Source organism: Electrophorus electricus, chromosome 25 (genome assembly GCF_041902795.1).
Source record: "Electrophorus electricus isolate QZ-2024a chromosome 25, ASM4190279v1, whole genome shotgun sequence".
Lineage (NCBI taxonomy): Eukaryota > Metazoa > Chordata > Actinopteri > Gymnotiformes > Gymnotidae > Electrophorus > Electrophorus electricus.
Window position 1 is genome coordinate 8415264 of NC_137521.1, and position 12424 is coordinate 8427687.

The window sequence follows — 12424 nt, forward strand, 5'->3', positions numbered from 1 at the left end:
TCTTGCTGGAGAACTTGCTGGAGAAATTATTCATTAATGTTCCATAATGTAAATGCTCCACTGAAAATTAAATTTCATGGTTTATCATGTTCCGTATGGAATAATTCTTCATTTGCCTGCTGTGGGTTACGGAAAAGTATTAACTCTCTCTCTCTCTCTCTCTCTCTCTCTCTCTCTCTCTCTCTCTCTCTCTCTCTCTCTCTCTCTCTCTCTCTCTCTCTCTCTCTCTCTCTCTTTTGTCACTTTCAATCAGTGATGAACAACACATCCATATGACAACAGTTGAATGTTGGTGGGTCATACCATTAGTCCTATAATCTGATTATAACTCAGTACTTCTTTCTGCAACTAATGCCAATTCAAGGAACCTGACTATTAGCCCGGAGGGTCTGGGTTTGATCCTACCCTTCTACCATTGTGCCCCGCTGCAATAGCCTTGAATTCACCTGAATGTCAGCAGCTATCTCACTAGCCAGGGTCATCCACCTCCATCCACCTCCGCCTGGAGGGATGCTTGATCACATACGGAAGAAATGTGACCTCTTGCTTTCTTGATTTTTTATATATATATATATATATATATATATATATATATATATATATATATATATATATATATATATATATATATATAAAATAGATTTTTGTAAGAATAAAATTTATTATAAACAAATCTGAACCATGACAAAAATTATGAAGTAAATATATAGATAGATCACTTTATTAATCCCAGGGGGAAATTGACAAAAAAAAAAAAGGTGTTATATTTATAAAATATGTTATATTTAAGCAACAACAGAGAGAGCAAAGAGCAAAAGTCAATGTCGTATGCACATTCACTGCAGTAACTGCAGTTTATATAGAAGTGGAGGAACACCTAATGGCGATACATGGTACTGCAAAAGTAAACTAACTAAATAAATACATTCTAACCATTCAGTTAATTAGTTAATTTAGCTAAACAAGTATCAGAATCATCACCGTGTAACTCAATGTTACGAATTACAGAGGTAAAACTATTAACATAGCTCATAAGTGTCGATACTAATTTACTGTTTTATTGCTTGTAATATTTTGGTGGTACGAATTCTTGTTGTTGCAGGACCACAGAGCAACCTAGCTTTAATAACTAATAGCAAAATAATTAGCACAATTTTTCAGTTCATTCCTGTTAGATGTAAAATGTGTTAGTATTCTGGAAATTCCTAAATGAACTGAGTAAGCGTATGTATGAATCTATCTGACGCCTTCATCCAGAACTCTATGTAACACTAGAGGACAACACTTCAAACCAACTCAAATACAATTGCCCAAGTGATCATAAAGTGTTATATATACCAAGGAGATACACTGTGTCCACTGCTGTTCTGTATAGCTCTGAATCCTCTGACCCAGATAATCAATAAGAGTAGATTTTTGGGACAGATTCAGGAGTGGAACTTCCAACATCTATATCTTGTACATGGCTGACATCAAATAGTATATCATGACAGAAAGGAACATTGACTCATCCGACCAAGATCTACATCAAAGACATAGGAATGTAATTCAGGCTGGAGATGGAGATGGCTGAGAGTAAAAAGAGGAAGTGTTCAGGACAGAGGGAACTGAACTTCCGTAAAGGCTGTAGATCCGACTCAAATTTCAGCTACAAATACCTGTGGATCCTGCAATCCCACAGGAAACATGAAGCAGAAAAATGAGAAGGACAGCAATAACTATGTACCTGCATAGGGCAAGGAATATGAATGCGAAAAATAAGATCAAAGCTATACACATATGCCTTACTAGTCATCAGATACCCACAATAAGCTGGTCAAGAGAACAGCTGGAAGCTGTGTCAAGACCATCAGTGTCAAGACCACAAAAATCCTCACAATGCATGGGACACTCCGACCAATGTCCAACATCCAAAGGCTGTATGTCAGCCAGAAGAATGGGGGTGAGACATGAAACAAACAAACATACATACGTCCAAGCAATTGCCTCCAAGCTGATGAGCTGATGAGGGAGTGCCTCGGACAGAGGGGGATGTTGTTGCCATGGAAGCAGTGTAAGTGCCATGGCAGGATAAGTCCCTCCACATACCACCAACAGATAGCAACGGTGGTTGACAGAAGACAGTCATACCAATGGCTGGAAAAGGCAGGAGTGAAGGACAGCACAGAGGCACTAATCATGGAAGCACCAGATCAAACACTCAGCAGTAGGTCAACTGAAGCAGGGGTGTATCGCACCAGACAAGATCCCAGATACAGACTGGGTAAAGAAGCTCTTTAGACAGTCCAGAAAGTAGTACCAGGATGCAAGATGCTGGCAGGGAAAGTATACACAGAGAGACACTGCGCAGTGGCAGGATCATATTCAGAAACATATGTGACTTGTGGCTTGATGGGTCCTGTTGTCTTCAATTAGTATCAACATAATCAACATAACTGAAGCCTATTTAAACAGAGAACGTTCTCTATTTAACTCCAACTATTCTTTAACTCTGTGCAACTCTCAGTCTGTGTCTCTGTTGTTTGGCCTCATCATGTGCACAACACTGATCATGGCCCAGAGAAAGCAAAGGAGAGATTTGTGTGTAGATATCAGAAAGAAAATGACAAGCATATTAAAGGTAAAGACTATAGGACCATATCCAAACAGCTTGAAGGTCCTATGACTATAGTTACAAATTGTATTAAGATTAAAGTCCACGAGACTGTAGACAACCTACTGGACTGTGAGCACAGGAGGAAATTTCACTCCAGAAACAGAAGGACAGTGCAAATGGTAGACAAAGAGCAAAGGAAAACTTCCAAAGTAAATCAGGGTCTGATCGCACCATCCATTGCTTTTTTAGTGACAGTAGGCTCCATGGAAGAAGACCCAGGAGGTTCTGATGAAAACCTCATCTGTCCTTTGGACAGATGAGACAAAACTGGAGCTTTTCCACAAGGCTCAACAGCTTTATTCACAGATGAAAAAAAAAAAGCTGTTTTGGGGCTGTTTTGCTGCATCTGGCACAGGGTACAATGAAATTCCGAAACTATTAAGGCATTCTGGAACTAATATACTACCCAATGTCAGAAAGCTCTGTCTCAGTTGCAGGTCATGGATCCTCCAACAGGAAAAAAGACCCAAAGAACACAGATAAGAGCACCCAAGAATGGCTAAGAACAAAACCTTGGACTATTCTGACATGGCTTTATATGAGCCCTGATTTCAGTCCATATATGCATGAGTCTGTATGAGTCTGGAGTAGACGCTCTTCAAAGCTGAGACCGCTGGAGCAGTTAGCTCAGTCAGCTCAGGAAGAGTGGGCCTGTGTGTCTGGTGACAGTGATCGCCTCTACAGGTTTTGCAATAGAATATTACGATAATGGTCCCATCATTTTGTCCATGCCATTATTCAAAATATTCTGTTAAATCAAAAATCAAAAGCAAAGTCAAAAATCTAAATATTTTTTTTAATTAAATATGGAACAAAAATAGGGGTTCTTCTCTTTTCATGGAACACATTTGTCAACATCTGCACGTATATCATAATTGTTGTTGGTCTGTTTGCCAGGCTTGATAATCTGATCACAAACATTTTGTCACCAAATTAAGTGACATCTTCAGTGCAGTTGTTGGCGCTTTTTTTCTTGAAAATCCTGTGTTTATACAGAATTTTTTGTGTGGGTCGATATGTTGATAGCATAGCTTGTGTGTGTGTGTGTGTGTGTGTGTGTGTGTGTGTGTGTGTGTGTGTGTGTGTGTTTGTGTGTGTGTATGAGAGAGAGAGAGATAGAGAGAGAGAGAGAGAGAGAGAGAGAGAGAGAGAGAGAGAGAGAGAGAGAGAAAGAAAGAAAGAAATGTTTAGGTAAGCCAGAGAAGGGTGTGTGGGTTTGCGTGAGTATGGGTGGGAGGGGCAGAGTGTTTAGGAGAACCCCAGAAGTAGAGTGTGTGTATGTATGTCACACAGTTTTTGAGTATTTAGTGCTGGTATAAAAAGCTAAGAACAGTACTGGGCTGTGCTAAAGGCCTGCAATGATTATATAATACTATGACTACTTGTAGTGTGTGCCTTGTAAATGTTTAACATTTACAGACTGGCATGTTCAGATCATAATCTTCTGAATCTGACATGAATGTACAACGTGATTCTGTCCTTACATGTATGTGTGTGCATTTCTGTGTGGATGTGAACTACTTTTCCTGACTTCTGCCCATTTAGGTATTTAAACACAACGCCTGTGAATAAGTGCAAAGTAGGTAATTGTGCACTGTAGAGCCTCCAATTTTCATAACTGGCTCAAACTTTGCAGGCAACCTCATACTATCATTACATGTGTGTCTGCAAATTTCTGTGTTGATGTGACCTATTTTCCCTGACTTCTGCCCATTTAGGTATTAAATCACAAGGCTTATCATTATAAGCAAAATATGTCATTGTCAGGAGTGGCTGCCATCCTGGTGTCCCGGTTGTCATGGTTTCCCTGTCATCTGTTTTCCTGCACTTCCTGGTTCCGCTCCTGGTTCCATTTTTGCCACCCCTAGTCTGTTCCTTCATTCCAGTCCGTGTTTTGGTTCTCCCTGCTCCCATGTTCACCCGAGTCTGTTCTGTACCTGATTGTCTTGGTTATTTAAGTGTTTTGTCTTCTTCTTTGTTGGTTATTTGGTAAGTCATGTTCCCTCGGTCATGTCTATGTTTTGCTCCCTGTGTTGTTGTCACCATTGCTTAGTTTGTGTATCATTTTGTCTCAGTGTTTCTTCCTCGCCGCTGTTATTTTGCCCTTTGTGAATGTGTGTTTTCCGTTGTAAATAAACTGCCCCCTGCAGATGCATTCCGCCTCTTGCCTGTCCCGATTGGAAAGCGTTACAGTCATTCTGCATTGTAGAGCCTCTCAGGAATGGATTTGCCCCAAACTTAGCAGTTTTACTCAGAATGGTAGTGTAAATATATATTTCCAAATTGGTCAAAATCAGACAAACTATGATAGCATTTCAGTAACAATACCGGTACCAATTTGATCTGTGTTGCAGCCACATATAGTCAAAAAGTCATTTTCTTTCATAATTATTTAGTTTCAGACTCTATAAGTGCTTGGTACATAATAATAATTGTATTTATAAAACATTTTTATTCCAAAATATGCATAAGGATGATTAAATGTTAAGGTTTATTATGACAATTGAGCAAATAATGCAATACTTCAAGGCATAAAACATAACATAAAGAACAAGTGTAAATAAACTAAGTGGAGGCCAATGTAAGCGAGTTCTGTTCATGCTTTTGTTCTGTAAGTGTGTTCATGCTTACTATGTGTCTTGACTGCTGTGAAAGAACAAAATAGCATACACAGTCATCAGCCACTATCTGATCAGGAACTGAATCAAGTACATTGATCTGGCTTCTTCCATTGACAGGTATATTCAGTCATACAATAGACATGTATCTACTGTTAATAGTTTCAGAATAATTTCATATATGAAACATGTAATGCGGCACAAATAAATAATCAAGCACATGTGATAAATTTCATATGTCATATATATATATATATACAGATACACCGATCAGCCATATCATTAAAACCACCAGGTATTTTGTAGGTCCCCCTTGTGCAACCAAAACATCTCTGACTTGTTGAGCCATGGGCTCCACAAGATCTCTAAATGTACCTGTAGTATCTAAGTGGCACTAAGACATTAGCAGCAGGTCCTTTATGTCTTGTAAGTTATAAGGTGGCTCCTCTATGCATCAGACTTGTTTTTCCAACACATCCAACACATGCTTGGTTTGGAGAACAAGTCAACACCTTTGAATCTTTGTCATGTTCCTGAATACTTTTTGCAATCTGGCAATATTATCCTGCTGAAAGAGTCCACTTCCATTGTCGGGAATACAATGATGGGGTGTACTTAGTCTGCAACAATGTTTAGGCAGGTAATACGTTTCAAAGTAACATCCACATGAATGTCAGGACCCAAGGTTTTCCAGCAGAATGTTGCTCATCACGATGCGTTTTCCAACTAGACTTTTTCCCGTAGTGCATACTAGAGCCATCTCTTCCCCTGGTAACTGACACACATGCTCTCAGCCATCCAAAGAGAACCTAATTCATCAGACAAGGCCAGCTTCTTCCATGGCTCTATGGACAAGTTCTGATGCTCATGTGCCCATTGTTGGTACTTTCAGCAGTGGACAGGGGTCAGCATGGGCACTCTGACCAGTCTGCAGCTAAATAGCGCCATACACAGCAAGCTGCAATGAACAATGCACCTGACACCTTTTTATTATAGCCATCACTCAGTTTTTCAGCAATTTGTGCTACAGTAGCTTTTCTGTGGGACCAGACCAGACAAGCTAGCCTTTGCTCCGAACACACATCACAGTGAGCCTTGGGCACCCAAGACCCTGTTGCCGGTTCACTAGTTGACCTTCCTTGGATCACTTTTGGTAGACATTAACTGCTGTATACCAGGAACACCACACAAGACCTGCCGTTTTGGGGATCACTAAAGCCATCATATAGTCATAAGCAATTTGTTCCTTGTCAAAATTGGTCAGATCTTTACACATGCTCAATTTTCATTCTTCCAACACAAGTTCAATAACTGATTGCTCACTAATAGATCCCACTCCTTGACAGGTGTCATTGTTTTGAGATAATGCTTTTCTCTTCACCTGCCAGTGGTTTTAATATTGTGGCTGATCAATGTAAGAATATATATATATATTCTTACATTGATCAGCCACATATATATATATATATATATATATATATATATATATATATATATATATATATATATATATAGAGAGAGAGAGAGAGAGAGAGAGAGAGAGAGAGAGAGAGAGAGAACGGATATGAACATGAGCAATGATTGACCACTAAGCACACGCCTACAGCGATTTAAATACTGACAGACATAACAAGACTAAACCAGGTACAGGTGTGTGCTAAACAACAGAGGTGTGGTAACAAACGAAATAGACAATGAACTCCCACTGCATGCCGTAGGCCGTACTGCGTGACCAGTGGGGAGGGTAGAGTTCTGTGACTTTATACAAGGTTTACAGTAGAAAATGAGTCATGTACAAATAAGAAAAACATAGAATATGCAAGATCAAAAATATGAATGTTCTTTTACTTTTGTAATATGATCTGATTTAATTGACTTGAGAGCATTGACTCCCTCTTCTACCTCTGATAGGACGCGGAGAACGTCATTCAGCAGATGAACAGCCAGTGGCTGGGAGGCTGGCAGATCAGAACCAACTGGACCACCAGGAAGCCTCCTGCCTCCAAGTCCAACTACAAGAGTGAGCCCTCTTCAGAATCGTTCTTCTGGAGTGACATGCAAGCCTTTGCCGCTCTATGCAGAAACCGCCGTGTTCAGAGCGCTGATGTGTCTCTCCCTGTCTCCACGTACAGGTGGAGTACAGGTGGAGTACAGGTGCTGAGCCAGTCCAGCCTGAGTAACTGCACCGTGTACTGCGCCGGCGCCACCTCTGGCCTCTCGGATAAGTGCTGACCTTTCCCCTCTCTATCTGGGGCGCTTCAGCAAATAAAGTCCCGCCACAGGTTTTTGGTCCGACTGCATGGATTTGCTAGTTGAATCAAACCTGCAAAAAAAGGTGGAGGGGGGATCGTAGAAATCCAGTGGCTGGACCAGAATTGGAGCAGGACTTTGGAACCTTGGCTCTTGCTTCTCTGGCTATCCTTGGCCCAAGAGTCTCCTCAGATTCTGCAACCAGGCTTCATTTCCTCTCTGTGTCCCTCCTAGCTTACCTGCACCAGATGTTCAGTCATGCCAAAGGCTCAGTTCAGGTTCAGGTGCATACAGATCTGGAATAGGGCACAGATGTGCACTTTCCATCTGCTGTCTGGTGTGAGATCTGGGCTCTGGTGGGCATGTGCTGTGATCTGGACAGGACTGTTTCTGACAGTCATGTTCTGACACAGCACTTACTGTATTAGCTTGGCACCGTTGGGTGTGTTCACTTGGTTACTACTCTCTTATTTAATACACATTTTTTTAATACACAGTAAATTTGGTTTTGAATTCTAGTGCAGGACAGGAGATGCAGTTTCAGAGTCCTGACTTTGTCTCTTTAAACACATTAGCCATTACATTCACCTGTCTCTAGATTTGCATGTCTGATTGTCACTGCATTTTTCTTTTCACTGCTCCAGGTCAGCTGATGAGACACGTTCTCTCTGTTCGGGCAGATCATGGACATCGGCTTTCCCAGATAAAGGCTATTCATTCGCGAAATGTTGTCAGAGAGATGTTTAAGGCAAATCCCGGACAGGTGTACTGAAAGTAGCTCACTACCTAACAGGTGTGTCTTTACTGACTTCTGCAATTGCCGTCATATATACTGTGATCCATGGAAGAAGACCATACTGTGTTCTGTGATATGTGATATGCCTGTTCCTATATCAAACTACACTGGTGTCTTTGTGATGTGGTTAAAGATTGATCAAGCATGTTTTGACCAAAAATTACTTGCATTGGTTAGATCAAGTGCAAGCTGTGATTTTATTGAAAAAAATTGACTTGCTGTAGCCCAAAATTGATTGTAAACTAAAAGCAGGAATCAGTGACATCAGTGCTGCAAAGACCACAGCTGTGATTTGATAAATCATTTAAAATGGACTAACTGTACAAATGGCTGCAACATCTTGATAACAATCAAAACTTGAGGAAGTGAAGGGAATTGTCTGGCACGTAGCATGGGTCTGAGCTCATCTTCCTCTTCAGGGAGGTTTGACTCCTATGAGGCAGCGGCTCACGCCATCGTGCCTGTGAACAGCACATGAGGGCCATATAGTGAAGTTCTACTGGGGCAAAGAAACTGATGGCGTTAGGGCCATGGAGCAGATACCCATGCCTCAGGTACCCCCTTAAAGGCATAACCTCAGCAGGCCACACCCCCCAACACATACAGTTCCGGTGTAGGACCTGGCAGTCCTGACCACCTGCACTGTTCATGTGCTTCTTGCTCTAATAGGCCTGACCAAGGCCCTGGCAGTTAGCGGAGGAGTAAAGTGTGTGCACTGTTCAATAAGTCTCAGCCCAGTGTTTCCCATTATGCATTGTGGTGAAAAACCATTGAACCCTTCACTGACCTGTGTGCTTGTCTCTCTGTGGCTTTCGGAGATGCTGTGCTTACCTACGTTTAGCATTTCGGACCTTGAATGCACTGTTCACCAGAACCTGCTCTCAGAATCTTCCTCTGTCCTTTCTCCTGCATATATGCCTAATGGCTGGCAAATGCCCACTTATGGAGTGTATGGAGTAAGTACAGACATGGGTACCCCAATGCTGCCTCCACAATGGAACCATTACACTTGCTCTACTAAGGCAAATGTCCACCGTGATGTACCATTATGCCAATGAGGAAGGTGTGTGAAAGGACTACATTCACCCCAGTGTACAGTGTTTGCTTTGTTCCCCATCAGTGAGGTTTTCAGGAATTTTTTCCCTTGGTATTCATTCCTTTGGTATTCACTCACTCAATAGACCGTGTGACACAGGTGAGAGAATGTATATCATCAGTTTCATATCATATCATAGCAACAGTTTGCTGTATTTTATCCACACTGCCAGTATTGGATGCCTTAGAACTAGTGTTAATGTATGGAATTTCCTCTAACTGTTACAACTGGTTAGTTGTGACGGGACTGAGTGAAATGCTATGAGCATGTGTCTGGTTTAGTCTATACTGGGTTTTTACATTTTTGCAACACATTTGTGAACATTTTGTGAAAACACCCTGTCTCTTTGAACAAAGGTGTTTACAATGCACAGTCTGGCATGTTGGTTGGGTCTAATATGAAATCTTGGTGAATTTCTGAGTTTAGTTTTTGGTGATGATATAAAAACCAATGAACTATAATGTGCTGCTATAATAGCCTGCATTGATTATATGATATGACTGCAAGTACACTTGGGTAGCCCTGTTTACTCTGATGTTCTATATAATATTTCATTAATTTTCAACTCTCACACTGTATCATATATATTCATACAATCCAGACTTACTGGAGGGCTTCAGGAAGTTTTTGTGAATGTGACGGGTCGGGCAAAATCAGACGCTTGCGGATATAAAACAGGAGGTTGATTTATTCTTAGTTCAAGGGTTGTGGAATAATCCAGGATGAAGACCAAAAGGGGCATATAAAGGGAAAATCCAAATTATAGAGAATATAACAGTCCGAGTCAGAAACCAGAAGAGCAATCACAAAACGAAGCAGGCAGAAAATCCAAAAGAGGCAGACAAAATGCAATAACGAGGTATACAAAGACAGGGTATGGTACACAGAAAGACTATCCACCATAACGCTCAGTATGCTTTAGTAAACTATCAGCAGTACTTCACAATGAATTAAAAGTTTAAAATAGTCTTATATACACCAAAATTCAGGACACACAGGTGAGTTCAATATTCAGGTGACACTGATCTGATCGGACACCTCTGATTGGTTGAGTCATTGACCGGGTGATGAACAAGTTGCTGGGTATTGTAGTCTACTAGGAGATGTGGTGGTATGACAGTGAACAAGTATCTGAAGTCTCTTGTAGGTTGAGCCATGCAGTTTAAATTTGTATTTCTTTTGTCAAAATATATCTAATTTGTACATAATTCATCTTATCATTTAGCAACACTCTGAAGCGTTAACAAGAGTGACATAAAGGTGACATAGCTATTGTACTGAGGGGTCACCTTGCATACAGTTGGCTAGATGTTTGAATATCCACTAGGTTGTCAATTTGCCACAAAACAGCTTTGTTATTTTGAATAACTGCTAAGATATTGCATTCCAGTAACTCATATTTTGAATAATATTGACACATGTCAAGCACACTTCAAAGTGGTGAAGTATTGTGTTTAGCTGAGTGAATTAAGTGAGTGAAAGCATATGTATATGTAAAGACTGAATATAGTTATAGTTATGTTAGTCTCTGTTACCACACACATTGGCAATATGATAAATACGTAAGAAGCCAAATGTCAGATTGATTGTGTGTTAGAGAGAGAGACGGGTGTACTTAGTACTTCAGACAAAACTGGACCTTTTCCACTTTTCCACAAGGCTCAACAGCTTTATTCACAGATGAAAAAAAAAGAAAAAAAAAAAAGCTGTTTTGGGGCTGTTTTGCTGCATCTGGCACAGGGTACAATGAAATCCCGAAACTATTAAGGCATTCTGGAACTAATATACTACCCAGTGTCAGAAAGCTCTGTCTCAGTTGCAGGTCATGGATCCTCCAACAGGAAAAAAGACCCAAAGAACACAGATAAGAGCACCCAAGAATGGCTAAGAACAAAACCTTGGACTATTCTGACATGGCTTTATATGAGCCCTGATTTCAGTCCATATATGCATGAGTCTGTATGAGTCTGGAGTAGACGCTCTTCAAAGCTGAGACCGCTGGAGCAGTTAGCTCAGTCAGCTCAGGAAGAGTGGGCCTGTGTGTCTGGTGACAGTGATCGCCTCTACAGGTTTTGCAATAGAATATTACGATAATGGTCCCATCATTTTGTCCATGCCATTATTCAAAATATTCTGTTAAATCAAAAATCAAAAGCAAAGTCAAAAATCTAAATATTTTTTTTAATTAAATATGGAACAAAAATAGGGGTTCTTCTCTTTTCATGGAACACATTTGTCAACATCTGCACGTATATCATAATTGTTGTTGGTCTGTTTGCCAGGCTTGATAATCTGATCACAAACATTTCGTCACCAAATTAAGTGACATCTTCAGTGCAGTTGTTGGCGCTTTTTTTCTTGAAAATCCTGTGTTTATACAGAGTTTTTGTGTGGGTCGATATGTTGATAGCACAGCTTGTGTGTGTGTGTGTGTGTGAGAGAGAGAGAGAGAGAGAGAGAGAGAGAGAGAGAGAGAGAGAGAGAGAGAGAGAGAGTTAAAGAGCGAAAGAAAGTGAAAGCTAGCGAGAGAGAGGAAGACAGTGTCCGGGTGAACCCTAGAGGTGTGTGTGTGTGGGTGTGTGTGTGTGTGTGGTAAGCTCTAATGGTGAATACACTTAAGGTCTGGGTGAATAGGTGAACTTTTTGTGTGCACAAAATTGCAGGATGCATCTTGAGAAAGGGAAAAGGGACATTTGTAGAAAATGACACGACTACAATAAGTGACTAAACTTATTTAGTCTCAGGGAGAGAACTAGAGTAAAGATGGGTCTTAGAGCCTACTATGGGAACATTTAAGCCAAATGACATGCAGAAGATACTGAAGCATAGTTATGAATCTGTAGTAGGCTTTACAGAATTTTTATAACTGTATTGACGTGTCTACATAGAAAATGTACACCGCCTTGCCTAAAAGCTGAACTTTAATAGTTAACTTTAATCAGTAACTTGTTATTGTTATATTTATACTTTCAGTGTAAGAGCCATTGTCAGGTATGTCCCATTGTTTG

The 12424-nt window shown here is 40.5% G+C and overlaps 1 long non-coding RNA gene across 1 annotated transcript; it reads left to right on the forward strand.

The window, feature by feature from the left end:
* The first annotated feature begins 4567 nt into the window (after window positions 1-4567).
* On the forward strand, window positions 4568-9810 carry LOC145653756 (uncharacterized). Its single transcript, XR_014119949.1, has 3 exons — window positions 4568-4645; window positions 7186-7294; window positions 7407-9810. It is a non-coding gene; the product is annotated as an uncharacterized LOC145653756 (long non-coding RNA).
* Window positions 9811-12424: the final 2614 nt, after the last annotated feature.